This window comes from Orycteropus afer, unplaced genomic scaffold (genome assembly GCF_000298275.1).
Source record: "Orycteropus afer afer isolate SDZICR_OR568_19922 unplaced genomic scaffold, OryAfe1.0 scaffold00051, whole genome shotgun sequence".
Lineage (NCBI taxonomy): Eukaryota > Metazoa > Chordata > Mammalia > Tubulidentata > Orycteropodidae > Orycteropus > Orycteropus afer.
The window spans coordinates 8,048,954-8,064,291 of NW_006921638.1; the positions used below are offsets into that span (position 1 = coordinate 8,048,954).

Genomic DNA, 15,338 nt, shown 5'->3' on the forward strand with positions numbered 1-15,338 from the left:
CCCCTCCTTGGGTTTCCGAGGCAGTATCACTACGGAAGTAGGATTGCCCAACCTTCCTTCCGAGGAGTGGCTGGTGGGTTTGAACTGCCAGCCGTCTGGTTAGCAGGCAAGTGTCTTAGCCACTATGCTACCAGAGCTCCCATAGCAACCTTATATAGAACAGAATGAAACACTGCCTGCTCCTGTGCCACCCTCACTATTCCTAATATACCTGAGCCCATTGCTGCAGCCACTGTGTCTATCCATCTCATTGAGGGCATTCCCCTCTCTCATTGACCCTCCACTTTACCAAGCATGACATTCTTCCCAGAGAATGGTCCCTTCTGACAACATGACCAAAGGTGAGACAAAGTCTGTCCATTCTTGCTTCCAAGAAGCATTCCGGCTGCACTTTTTCTAGGACAGATTTATTAGTCCTTTTAGCAGTCCATGGTACTTTCAGCATTCTTCACCAGCACCACAACTCAAAAGCATCAACTCTTCTTCGATCTTCCTTATTCATTGTCCAGCTCTCACATGTATATGAAGTAATTGAAAATACCACAGCTTGGGTTAGGCATATCCTAGTCTTCAAGGAGATATCTTTGTTCTTCAACTCTTGAAAGAGGTCTTTTGCAGCAGATTTGCCCAATACAATACTTTGTCTGATGTCTTCACTACTGCTTCCATTGCTGTCGATTGTAGAACCAAGTAAGATGAAGTCTTTGACAACTTCGATCTTTTCTCCATCTATCATGATTGTGCTTATTGGTCCAGTTGTGAGGATTTTTGTTTTCTTTATGTTGAGGTGTAATCCATACTGCAGACTGTAGTCTTTAATTTTCATTAGTAAGTTCTCTAAGTCATCCTCAGTTTCAGCAAGCAAAGTTGTGTTGTCTGAGTATCACAGGTTGTAACGAGCCTTCCTCCAATCCTGATGGCATGTTCTTCTTCATATAGTCCAGCTTCTCAGATTATTTGCTCAGCATACAGATTGAGTAAGTATGGTGAAAGGATACAACCCTGTCTACTCCCTTTCTAATTTTAAACCATGCAGTATCCCTTTGTTGTGTTGGAACAACAGCCTTCTGGTCTATGTACATGTTCCTCATGAGTACAACTAAGTGTTCTGGAATTCCCATTCTTCTCAAAGTTATCTAATTTGTTATGTCACACACAATTGAATGCCTTTGCACAGTCAATAAAACACAAGTAAACATTCTTTGCTTTGAGCCAAGATCCATTTGACATCAGCTATGATATCCCTTGCCCCTTGTCCCCTTCTGAATCCAGCTTGCATTTCTGGAAGTTCTCTGTCAATATACTGCTGCAACCATTTTTGAATTATCTTCAACTCCTGCAACCATTTTTGAATTATCTTCAGTAACATTTTACTTGTATGTGGTATTACTGATATTGTTAGATAATTTCCACATTCTGTGGGATCACCTTTCTTTGGAATGGTTACAAATATAGCTCTCTTTGTGTCACTTGGCCAGGTAGCTATCTTCAAAATCTCTTGCCATAGTCAAGTGAGTGCCTCCAGCACAGCATCCGTTTGTTGAACCATCTCAATGGGTATTCTGTCAATTCCTGGAGCCTTGTTTTTCACCAATTCCTTCATTGCAGCTTTGATTTCTTCCTTCAGTACCATTGGCTCTTGATCATATGCCACCTCCTGAAATGGTATAGTGATTCTGTATATTCCATCCATCTTCTTTTGATGTTTCCTGCATCATTCAACATATTGCCCATGGGATCTTTCAACATTGCAACTCGAGGCTTAAAGTTTTTCCTCAGTTCTTTCAGCTTAAGAAATGCCAAGTGTGTTCTTCCCTTTTGCTTTTCTAACTCCAACTCTTGGCACATTTCATCATAATAATCGACTTTGTCTTCTCGAGCTGCTCTTTGAAATCTTCTGTTCAGCTCTCTTATCCTGTCTATTCTCCCCTTTACTTTAGCTGCTCTCCATTCTAGGGCAAGCTTTGAGTCTCCTCTGACATCCACTTTGGCTTTTCTTCTTTCCTGTCTTTTTAATGACCTTTTGCTTTCTTCATGGATGATGTTCTTGATGTCATCCCACAATTCTTCTGGTTTTCTGTCATTGGTGTTCAATGCATCAAATCTATTTTTTAGATGGTCTCTAAATTCAGAAGGGATAAAATCAAGGTCATATTTTGGCTCTCGTGGAATTGTTTTAATTGTCTTTAGCTTCAACTAGAACATGCATATGAGCAGTTGATGGTCTGTTCCACAATCAGTTCCTGGCCTTGTTTTGGCTGAGGATATTGAGCTTTTCCATTGCCTCTTGCCACACATGTAGTCAATCTGATTCCTGTGTACTCCATTTGGTGAAGTCCACATGTATAGCCACCGTTTGTGTTGTTGAAAAAAGATATTTGCAATGAGTAAGTTATTGGTCTTGCAAACTTCTATCATGTGATCTCCAGCATCATTTCTATCACCAAGCCCATATTTACCAACTACTGGCGATTCTTCTTTGTTTCCAACTTCTGCATTCCAATGATAATTAACACATCTTGATTGCATGTTCAGTCGATTCCAGACTGCAGAAGTTGGTAAAAATCTTCAATTTCCTCATCTTTGGCTTTGGTGGTTGGTGGTAAATTTGAATAATAGTAATATTATCTGGTCTTCCTCATAGGCATATGGATATTATCCTGCCACTGGCAGCTTTGTAGTTCAGGATAGATCTTGAAATATTCCTTGTGGTGATGAATGCCACGCCATTCCTCTTCAAATTGTCATTCCCATCGACCTATGGGCAGCTGATCTTTGACAAAGGGCTGAAATCCATTAAATGGGGAAGAGAATGTTTCTTTAGTAAATGGTGCTGGCAAAACTGGATATCCATTTGCAGAGAAATGAAACAAGATCTGTTCCTCACACTATACACAAAAACTAACACCAGATGGATCAAAGACTTAAATGGGAAACCTAAAACTCTAATGTTCCTCATGGAAAAAGTAGGGGAAAATCTAGGGGTCCTAAATTATGGCAAAAATAGACTATCAAGCATAACCCAAAATGCACAAACAGCAGGAGAAACTAGATGGTAGATCATATGGTTGTCCGATTCAAAATGGCCAAAACCAGTCCATTTCAGCTCACTAATCCCTAGGATATCAATCTTTATGTGTTCCATTTCATTTTTGACAACTTCCAATTTTCCTCGATTCATATTTCATACATTCCATGTTCCGTCTATTAATGGATATTTGCAGCTGTTTCTTCTTGAGTCGTGCCACATCAGCAAAAGGAGGTCCTGCAAGCTTTACTCCATCCACGTCATCAAGGTCGTCTCTATTCTGAGGAGGCAGCTCTTTCTTAGTCATATTTTGAGTGCCTTCTGACCCAAGAGGCTCCTCCTCTGGCACTATATCAGACAATGTTTCAGGGCTATTTTTCAGTAGTATATCAGATAGTGTTTCACCGCTATTCATAAGGTTTTCTGGCCAATTCATTGAGAAGTGGATGGCCTCTTCCTTCTTCCAAGTCTGTCTTAGGCTGGAAACTTGCTGAAACCTGTCCACCATGGCTAATCCTGTTGGCACCTCAAACACTAGTGGCACAGTCTCCAGCCTCAAGCAACACATGCCACCACAGGACAACAAACTGACAGATGAGTTTGTCTCCCTTAGCTGTTCCAACTGCCCTACTCCCTCTTCCCGGCCTTCCCTACCAGTTCCGGCCCTCCAAAAAACCAGGTCTATAAGGTGAACAATAGCAGCAAGAAGGTAAGCACGCCTTAGAACAATTAACCATTCAAGATCAAAATAGCAGCATTTATTTGTTTAGAAGGTAGGAAGGAATAGGAAAGGAGGATGAATGGAAATAGGAAACATAGGAAGGAAGTAAGATGAGTGCTGTTACGCTGTGGGGATTGCAACCAATGGCATGAAACAAAATGTGTATGAATTGTTGCATGGAAAACTGATTTGCTCTATAAATTTTCACCCAAATCACAATAAAAAGTTAAAAAAAAGAAGAAAGAAAGGAAAGAAAGAAAGACCCTTTTGGCAGTGGTGCTGTGGGAGAGAATGGAACATTTGCTATACTTATTACTCAATAATTAAGTTACAGATAAACATGTAGTCAAAAAACCATGGTTGCACAGTTAAGTGCTTGGCTGCTAACCAAAAGGTTGATGGTTTGAATCCACACAGTGGCTCTGTGGAAGAAAGACCTGGTGATCTGTTTGCATAATGATTACAGCCAAGACCCTTTGGAGCCACTTTACTCTGTCACACAGGGTTGCTATGAGTTGAAAATGACTTGATGGCACCCAACAAAAACAACAAACATATAGTCAAAATCAATTTGAACAGAACCTATTGGGATTATTTCCATAATCTTACAAATGCTTGATTTGTCCTAACGGCACACATCAGTTCCATATTTTACTTCACTCTAGGCTCTTTGTAAGAACACATCACCATTAGTAGTTGAGGTGGTGGTCACAATGCAGTCCTTTATTTCTTCAAGGCTGTGAGCCAGAGGTGATAGAAACACAAGGCTCTTGATTTGCTTCACAAGAAGATGCAGAAAATTCACTCTAGTAATATATTTTTGAAAGTTTTATTTCCTTTTGAATCACTCTGCACACTTTGACTTTAGAAAAACAGTTGAAAAAGTTTCCCAAGATATCTCAGTTAATAAGACATTGCATGGAGGATAGATAAGAGTACAGCTAAAGGGATGCTCATCTGGCCAAAGGGGCTTTTCTTGTGAGAAAGATGTGTTCATGTGCCAGCCTGAAAAAGGGGCCAGGAGAACTGGATGAAGATGTGGAAGGCTTGTTCATTGGATCTGCTGATGACACAGGTTGGGAGGGGGAACTAACATGATAGATGAGGGATTTGACATTAAAAATTATCACAGGCTCTAGCACTGGACTAATTCCATAAGATGAAAATTAAGCATAATAAATGCCAAGTTCTGAATTTAGGCAACTGCACAAGTTTAAGGTGAGGCAGATTTGACTATAGTTCATGTAATGTGAGGGTTTTAATCCACTACAGAGATTTATATATGCCAACATTGTGATGCAAAGATAATAGCTCTTCTGTTTCCCTCCTATTCCTACCTCCTGACCAATCCCTCAACAATACAATTCTGTACAACTATTGGCTACATTAAGAAAGGTGTGTGTTCAGATCACAAGGATGGTTGATCCTAGTGTTCTTGGAATTGATCAATTCAAAGCTGTAGTATTGTGTTCAGTCTGACACTGACATTGATAAACCTTATGGCATCTATAGTGGGAGAGAGAGATTTCACGGAGGACCAGAAACCATGTCATTTGAGGAATGCCTGAGGAACTGTGGGCATATTCTGAAGAAAGAAAGATTCAAAGGCACACATATCTACATATTTGAGGGAGTGTAGTACAATGTTTAAGAAGAAGCCCTGATAGTACAACATCTGAAAGGTTGGCATCTCAAACCCACCCAGCAGCTCTGAGAGAGAAAGACCTGGTGATCTGCTCCCATAAAGATTACAAGCCAGGAAACACTGGGGTTATGTGGGGGAGGCAGTCCTACTCTTTCATATGGGGTCATTGTTGTTGTTGTTGTTGTTATGTGCCATCGAGTCAGACCTGACTCATAGAGACCACTCCTTGGGTTTCCGAGGCAGTATCACTACAGAAATAGATTGTCCCATCTTCCTTCTGAGGAGTGGCTGGTGAGTTTGAACCGCCAGCCTTCTGGTGAGCAGTCAAGTCCCTTAGCCACTATGCTACCAGAGCTGCCTATGGGGTCATTATGAGTAGAAAATTGACTTGATGGCACCTAACAACAACTCACCACTCATCTCAATTTATCATACTGTGGTGGCTTGTGCATTGCTGGGAGGCTGGAGGCTATGTTGCCAGTATTCCAATAACCAGCAGGGTCACACATGGTGGAAGGAGCGGGCCATCCACTTCTTAAAGAATTGGCCAGTGAAAACCTTACGAATAGCAGTGAAACATGGTCTGATATATTACTGAAAACTTTATGAATAGCCCTGAAATATTGTCTGATATAGTGCCGGAAGATGTGCTGCTCAGGTCAGAAGGGCCTGAAAATACAGGTGGGGAAGAGCTGCCTCCTCAAAGTAAAGTTGACCCTTAATGACATGGATGAAGTAAAGTTGTTGGGACCTCCATTTGCTAATGGAGCATGACTCAAAATAGGAAGAAACAGCTGCAAACATCCATTAATAATTGGAATGTGGAATGTGAAAGCTGGACAATGAATAAGGAAGACCAAAGAAGAGTTGATGCTTTTGAGTTGTAGTTTTGGTGAGGAATACTGAAAGTACTGCAGACTGCCAGAAGAATGAACAAATCTATCCTGGAAGAAGTCCAGCCAGAATGCTCCTTGGAAGCAAGAATGGTTAGACTTTGTCTCACCTACTTTGGTCATGCTGTCAGAAGGGACCATTTCCTGGAGAAGGATATCATGCTTGGTGAAGTGGAGGGTCAGCAAAAAAGGGGAAGGCCCTCAATGAGATGGACTGACATAGTAACTACAACAATGGGCTATAGCAAGGATTGTGAGAATGGCATAGGACTGGACAGTGTTTCATTCCGTTGTATGTACATGGGCTTGCTAGGAGTTGGAGCCAACTCAACGCGACCTAACAACAACAAAAACAATAACACTAAAAGTACTAAGAGCTCTGTGGTCAGATTGCCTGGGTCCAGATCTTTGACAGGATCTAGTAAAGACGGGCACTTGCACAGCACCCTTCAACCTCCAACTCCCAGATTCTAACACTCTCTGAAGGCTTCCTCAAGAGCCTCTGAAAGGACAGGGCTATGCCATGTCACATTCAACATTGTATACATACTGGGCCTGACACAGCATAGGTATTTAATAAATGTTTTCTCTCTATAATAAACGAGGTCTCAGAAGCAAATTAGGAGCTCTGGTAGCATAATGCCTAAGGCACTTGACTGCTAACCAGAAGGCTGGTGGTTCAAATCCACCAGCCACTCCTCGGAAGGAAAGTTGGGCAATCCTACTTCCGTAGTGATACTGCCTTGGAAACCCAAGGAGGGGTCGCTATGAGTCGGGGCCGACTCAACGGCAAATAACAACAACAACAACAGAAGCAAATTATAGAGGAGGTACATACACATAATAGTTAAGCACCTGGTAGCAACCGCAAGGCAAATAACAGCCGCTCATCACTTTGTCTTGCCCACAGCTGGCAATGGTGGTCATGAAAATGAGGTGGTGCGTTAAAATGACAGTTGCCTCCTGGTAACTGAACAAGGAGGCAGCTTGAGTGAGAATGAACTGCCCCCCTCCCTTTTTTTAAGAAGGAAATTTGCATTTAGATAGTGTTGGTTTTAGTGGCTCCAAGTCAGTTAGGGGTAAAGTCAATTCTCTTTACACACCTTTCATTCTCTCTAATTTTGGCTCTCTTTCTTGTTTAGTTCATACATTTTCACAAAAGCTTTTTTTTTTTTTTTTGTCCTTGATGTCATGGCATCATGCTGTTTTGTCCCAGTGAAAATGCCTGCTATTAAAACTTAATTTAAAAATACAGTTGTTTCCACTTCACAGCTATCTGAAGAATCTATTGGTGGCTCTCTTTCTTGTTTAGTTACATTTTCACAAAAGCTTTTTTTTTTTTTTTTTTTGTCCTTGATGTCATGGCATCATGCTGTTTTGTCCCAGTGAAAATGCCTGCTATTAAAACTTAATTTAAAAATACAGTTGTTTCCACTTCACAGCTATCTGAAGAATCTATTGGTGTTTGTTTTCTCTTCATGTCAGATAATTTTGGGAAATGCTAGCTTTTCACTCCACAGAAGGTCAGTAACTAAAATGAGATTGTTTAATTGATAAGCATTCTTTAAGGAATGTGGAGTATTCCCAAGATCCTATCCTTGCAAGGCTCTGGGCTTTGGAATGAAATCAAAGACCTTGTTAAAAGCTCCACATCTAAATGTAGCCATTCAGAAAATAGCCATGAAAATTTATTTTTTCCCCTAAGCTATCTGTTCTTTAAAGTGTTGTCAAATGTAAAATAATTTCAAAGATCTTACCCAGTTAGCCAAAATTATAAAATATATACAATAGCAAAATGGGTTATGGTTTAAACATAAAATTGATCACTTCACTATTTCCAAAATACAAATACCTTTGGAGAGTCAGTTACATCATTGAGTACTAGAGCATACAAAATGAAGGAAAGGATTTATGTACTTCTTTGGGAATCCAGTAGGATTTTTTTCTGTTTTGGTGTGTTCTATCTGTTTTTTGCCTCAGTAAAGGCACTGATCCCAAGGAACACTAACAATGCAGGTTCCCAAAACAAATTTCCAAAGGCCGAGAAGCCAGGGCAAGGACACGCTGAGATGCTCTGATATAGAGGTAGGCAGCTGATCCAGAAGAATTCTTTGAAGCAAGTTTATTTCATGAGAGTCTACTTCTGGATGTCTTTGATAAATGAAACTTTCCCACACTGATTTAGCTCCATTTATGTAATGTGCTTGTTAGACTCGCACCCTCAGTTAAATCACTTAAGAGGAATAAACTGCTAATGTTACATGCCTAAAAGAGCCTGACCCAGCTGACCCCTGTAGCCTCCACCGCTCTCTTTCCCCCAGGTTCACCATATGACAGCTAGCTTCATTCTTTATCTTCTCCCAGGTCCCCAAGTCCTCTTTCTGCAGTTGCACATCCAGTTCTGGTCCAGTCATCTCCTTTATCTTGGCCTAGCTAACCCTCATCCTTGAGGTCCCAGCCTACATATGCCTTCCAAAGAAAGACCTTTCCTATTCCCCTATCCCCTTGCCCTGTCCCCATGTATAAGGTCATGTATGTCTTAGGTATGTCTCTACGTATAAGATCCTTGGTTATAAATTTTAATAGCTTGATAGTTGTCTTTTGCAATGTTGAACTTACGTCTATGGGTCAACTTTCAGTCAAACAATTGTTGTTGTTATGTGCTATCGAGTTGTCTCCGACTCATAGTAACCTTGCTCCATCTGTCTCCTCTGTTGTTGTTGTTTTGTTGTCGAGTCAGCCCCGACTCATAGCGACCCCTCCTTGGGTTTCCGAGTCTGTATCACTACGGACGTAGGATTGCCCAACCTTCCTTCTGAGGAGTGGCTGGTGGGTTTGAACTGCCAGCCTTCTGGTTAGCAGTCAAGTGCCTTAGGCACTATGCTACCAGAGCTCCTCTGTCTCCTCTACTAACCTGTAAATCCCATTAAGGAAAGAGCAGTGCTCATGCTTAGTAAGATGGTGCCCAGCACATGGTAGATGTGCCATGAATACTTTTGGATTGAATGAATAGAATGAACCCACTGAGAATCTAAAGCTTCTTGCACCTCATTTCCATCGACTTGGGTGGTGCCTGACTGGAAAATTTTGGCTGAGGTTTATTTAAGAAAGCATCTGATCCCCTGCCTCCCTTCTCTATGCCTTCCCCTCTCTCCTCCCAACACACACCCCAGGGAGTCTGTGCAAACTGCCAATGAAAGATACTACTTTCACCGTAGAATCTTGTCATACATCCTGGAATTTTATAGATAATATATACTTGTAGTTTTCCTTTTTCCCTCCAGTGGTTACCAGACAGGAGAGTTGTTCTTAATGAAACTTTAATGCTCTTGCCCTTCCCATTACCGGATGATTGGTAAGACTAATGATCGACTGAGAGAAAATCAGAAAAAATGTGGTCATAAATTAAATACTATTACGATCTAATTCTACTGAGATTATTCTTTTCAAAATATAAACAGCTCTGTCCAAGTTTTCCATTTGAACCCAAAGGTGCATTTTTCATTCAGCTCAGTGCTCACCTTAGGGAAGGATATAGCACTCAATCATGAAACTAACATATTTCCACATTTCTTCTGATAAACTGAACCATGTCTGGCACCATCTTTAGACTTTCTACAGGATTTACAAAACAAATATTAAAACAAAACAAAACAAAAATTTGCATTTCTAAAAGGCAATCTTCTATGGACATTACATTAGAAGAAAACAAAATAGGTTCAACTTAATGCTGTCTGTAGTAAAATGACCACAGGGACAGGTCTAAAATGGTTTATTAAGTAAGAAAGATTGAACATATGAAAAATTGTTCTCTCTTAGAATATTTCTAACCCACGTTATGTAATTTATATCTTGGCAAAATTTAACACAAAGGGTCTATTGTTTTTGGCAAAATTACCTACAAACATCTTTAATTAGGATGCAAACTGAAGGCACAGTTTAATACTGTGAGTTGTAGACAGCAATTTCCATTATTATTTTACTTGTAGAACATATGAAAAGCAGTAAATATTGAATAATTCAAACTTGTTAAAAATATGTGATACTTTAATCTTAAAATTCTCATTTATATGTCAACATTATAAATAATATGCTCTGAACATCCACAACTTGGAATGGGTATGAAAAATGCATACTTTGCAACAAATGCATACTCCCATGGATATTTGAAAATGATGTCAGCATTTAAGTTAATCAATATCTGCTTCTAGTTTGAGAAGTGACAACTCCTTTGTAGGGAGATGGGATAATTCTTTATACTGACATTCCATTTACTGCAAGATGTAAAAGAATGCCTCCATTATATGAATTTTATGGTCAGTTAATATCCAAACCAGTCTTTTTTCTATTTTAGCCACTAATTCACTATTCAATAGGAACAGCTGGCTCTGAAAAACAAATCTGAAAGAATATAACACAGGGCATCATTTTCAAATTGGTAATGCCCAATTATTCCAGGGCTGCATGTTATGATTTTATGTTTCTATCGATTACAGATTAAGGATACGAACAGGGAGGATGAGGTTATAGGTGTGAACGAGACAGACGAGGAATCTAGCTATATTATCTGGGCATTCTGGCTATTTCACTTAAATTTTGGTCATCACTTTTCAGAGGTAATTTATGTTGTGACAAAATACAAGGTAAAATGGTGCAGAGGAGAGAGTTCTGACTGGTTCTTCTCTCTTACTCCCTGTTCTGTGACCTCAGATAAATCACTTCAGTCACTTCCACGTATGAGTCTTAGCTTCCCATTTTGTTTCCTTCTCTGAAGATGACAGTTATCATGATGAAGAACAATCAAAATCAGAGTCTACAAAAATGGTTTTAATAGCATAAAATGGCACAATCAGGGCATTGCCATTGTAAATTGAAAAATGTATCTATAAGAGATCATTAATCTGAAGAGTTAAAGTTAAAAAACCATCCCCTCTCAGGTGTAGATGTCTGACTGAGTCATATGGGCTCACTGCTTCAATTTAGCTTCAGAATTAAGCAAAACAGGAAAAAAAAAAAAAATAAACTAGGCACTCTATCATACAAGGTCATGTTACATTTTTTACTGATTTACTTTATAAGAATTTTTAATCTATGCTTAATGTAAAAAGCTTCCAGCAGCTTAGATAGTATAAAGAAAAAGTACTTTCCCTCAACTTCTGCTTGCTGTCTCCTGCTCTGTCTCAAATTCTCTCTCTTCCTTTCACACATACATACATACAACTTCCCATTCCCACTCCCCAGAGATAATTACTATGAACAGTTTCTTGTAAAATCAAATGCTGTGAGAAGTTATGGATTAAAAAAATATATCACATTAAAGAAAAGTTAGATTTATCCCATGTCAGTCAGAGTTGGTGAAATCTCAAATTCCCTTGGAAGAACAGAATGACCAATTGCTAGGTGAAGGAATTGAAACAATAATCTTGTAAACAAACTGTCCAAAGTATATGGCCAGAGACAGCCTACAGCAAAGATGGAATAAAGCCTTCAAGGAACACCACCTCATCATCACAGTTTGTAACAACTTGATGACGTTCTTCAACATGTTTTAATGATTATCATACCTTCCCCTTCACAAAGGATTGATTTATTATGGTTTAAATTTAAAGAATACTGGCTTCCAAGTTCTGAATCAGGCTTAGATTACAGAACACATAACGGCAATGACTTTGTTCTAGACATGAAAAAAAACACAGCGCTCATTTAAGTGCAAAAGGAATAGTCCTGGGAAAAAATTCCTCATGAAGTTATGTTGGCAGTTGCCCTCCAGTCCACTCTGATTCACGTGTGAACAGTAGAACTGCTCCACAGGCTTTTAAAGGCTGTGACCTTTTGGAAGCAGATCACCAGGTCTACCTTCCAAGGTGCTTATGGGAGAGTTAGAACCACCATTTTTTCCATTAGTAGTCAAGTGCCTAACCATTTGGGCCACCTAGGGATTTCAGTCATTTATACTATTTCCACAACTTTCCTGACCCCTCTATTCCTTTTTTCCTTCACCAGCATCAGTACCACCACATTTAACACTTCTATGGCACCTTAAAATTCACAAACTACTTCATATATTGTTTATTTTAATTCTCAACACAATCTTGTCAGGTAGAAAGAAAAATCTCCCAGCTCCATTCCTCTTTAGAGCCTTTGCACAAGATGGTCCTTATGCTTGTCCCCATCTGCTATTATCTCTCAAATTCTAACTCAGTCTTCAGTTCAAACATCACCTTATCATGGAAGCCTTCTCTGACATACTGGGGCTCCCTACTGTGTACTCTCATAAGGTGTCCTGGTGGCCCAGTGGTTAAGTGCTTGGCTGTTAACCTAAAGGTTAGTGGCTTGAACCTACCAACCACTCCATAGGAGACAGATGTAGCAGTCTGTTTTTGTAAAGATTTACAGCCTTAGAAACTATATGGGGAATTTCTACTCTATAAGACAAGATTGCTATGAGTCTGAATCGACTGGATGCCAGTGGGTCTGGGTTTTGGTTTTAGCGCTTTGGCTTTCTTCACTAGTGTCTCGATATAGCAAACTGCAGTGGAATTTTATCAACTTTCACTTTTGTCAATGACAAGTGATAATTCCACTAAACTTCTTATTATTTGGTACTTTAAATGGAAATGTGGGAATGAGGTGCTAGTCATAAGTGCTCTCAGTGTTATAAGAATCATAAGAAAATAAAAAAATTAATTTTAAAACTACAATAAACAAAATGTATCTTTTTTTTAAGAATCAGATGATATTTAATCTTCTGCAGGGTCCTGATAACTTGATTATTCATTTATTAACCAGCATAATCTAGATATGTGAAGTGCTAGTTAATAGAGATTTCCTTTGTCAAAATGCTGGTTGACAGCATACCGAATATAATTAGCGAAGACTGGACAGATACTGAATATAATGAGATGTGGGAAGAAGAGTTCACTTCACAGATTTTCTGCTATACTTTATTTTCCAGGTAGTGGGAATCTCTCTGCACTGCTGAAATCATTATTAAGATTTTCGTTACTGCCCACAAACATGTCTGCTCCAATAGCCTACTGCGGCAACTAAAAAAACAAAACAAAAAAACCCCCACTTCAACGAGGGAAAACTTATTTTGGCTATACGGAAACCTCGATTTTCAGAATCATTTCCCCAAATAAATATTTCACTTTCTTAATATTAAAGGCTCTATTGTGTTACATATGACCTTCAAATTCCTAAATCTTTTTCTCTGGAGCTCCATTTGCTTTTGGTTAGACTCACTGAGGTTCTAGTTGTAAGTCTGTCCACTGTAAGTTTTCTCCTAAGCTACCTTATAAACTGGTATCAGCTGATATAGTGACCTACTTAAATGCTAACATATCTCCTTAGTATCTGCTGAAAAGCAAAAAAAAAAAAAAAAAAAAACAAACCAAAAACAAACAAACCAAAAACAAACCTCTCTCCCCTTTCCCTTCCTTCCTTCTTTCTTCCTCTCCTTCTTTCCTTTCTTCCTAGTCAGTCACTTAACCATTTATACCACCTAGTAACTGGTTCTATACCATATAAATAAAATATATATTTATATAATTCATCTCATTGTGTGTAATTTCCATCTGTCTCAAGGGTTTGTGTAGCTGGAGAAATGGAGGCAGACTGCTTCCCCATGTTACATGGATTACACGTCTCAGAATCTAAAAAACAGGGCCAGCTTCACGGGGTGTGGTTGTGCAGTCACACAGAGCCCTGCCCTTGGAAGAGCCCTGGGTTTGGTTTAATGCTCTACTGCTGCTGTCTTAAAATGTTAAATGATATTTGAACAAGGGGCCTCACATTTTCATTTTGCACTGGGTCCTGCAAATCATGTAGCTAGTTGTTGCTAAAAAGGATCTTGAAGTCTTAAGGGTTGACCTCTCTGATGTCATGCAGGACCAGAATGTTTATACTATGATTAGCTCAACAACAAAAGAACTCTGAGGGCGACAAAAGTCAGAATTGTCAATCAGCGTACACTGTGGCCAATCAGCAGAGATTTCAGAGCAATGAAACATAAGTTTCTACTCAATAAATGAGATTTCCAAATTCAGTGAAACTTGGTTAGCAACTGCGGTTTGTGAAGCTGAGGCAATGCCAACAGATGGTTAATGTGGAACAGGCTTCATATTCAGCTGTTCCTTGAGATAAGTTCTGGCCTTTACTATAATACAAAGGAGAGCTAGGAAAAGACAGGTACAACTTTACTGAAGAATCTGGTGATAGCCATATTGAAATATTTTTATGATTTATAAAGAGCCCTTTAATACTTTTCTACTAAGTGAAATTAAGAATTGAATCCCCACAGGAAACTGCCTGAATGGGAAAATGTTTTCCCAACTGGTATTTTCCAGGATTGCATTGGGTCTACATGCAAGCAATTTGATGGTGAAGTGAAATGCTGTGATGTTATAGCTTCAAAGATACTCAGTTTTAAAGCATATCATGAACTACATTTAACTTGTTGAAGAAGTTGAAGAGCTGTTGGCATTTGTAAGCTACCATTAAAAAAATTACCATTATTATTTTTATTTCACATCTTTTAAGGGCTATCTGTATGGGATCAAACTGACAACAACAACTCGAAAGATTAGATAGGAAACTTAGGGGGTAGTGAGTTTATGTTAATGGTGGAGGAACAACTCAGAAAAGGGAAGCAAGAATGTGTGCACAACTTCAAGAACGTAATCAATATCACTGAACTGTACATGTGGAAACTGTGGAGTTGGTGTATGTTTTACTGTGAATAATCTCAACAACAACTAAACTAAACTAAAATAAAATAAAAACTCCATTTCCCAACAATTTCCTTTTCCTCAAACTGGTACTAATACAAGACATTTGGTAAGATTATGTTCACAAGATTATAGGGAATTAAACAAGCAAGTAAACAAAAAACAACAAAGCAAACGCTCCTAAAAAGATTGATTTCCTATCTACCCTAATTAGCCTAAGTGAATTTAAAAACTACTATCTACATAAAATTTAAATGTTAAGTTGACATTTTTTCCCCTGAGCTAAAATTTTATTTAATATATTAAAATTTCAACTTGTATG

The 15,338-nt window shown here is 39.0% G+C and overlaps 1 protein-coding gene across 1 annotated transcript in view; it reads right to left on the reverse strand.

Moving 5' to 3' along the window:
* SLC25A21 (solute carrier family 25 member 21) overlaps positions 1-15,338 on the reverse strand; it is a 274,715-nt gene that overhangs the window by 29,883 nt on the left and 229,494 nt on the right. The gene's annotated exons all lie outside the window — the stretch shown is intronic.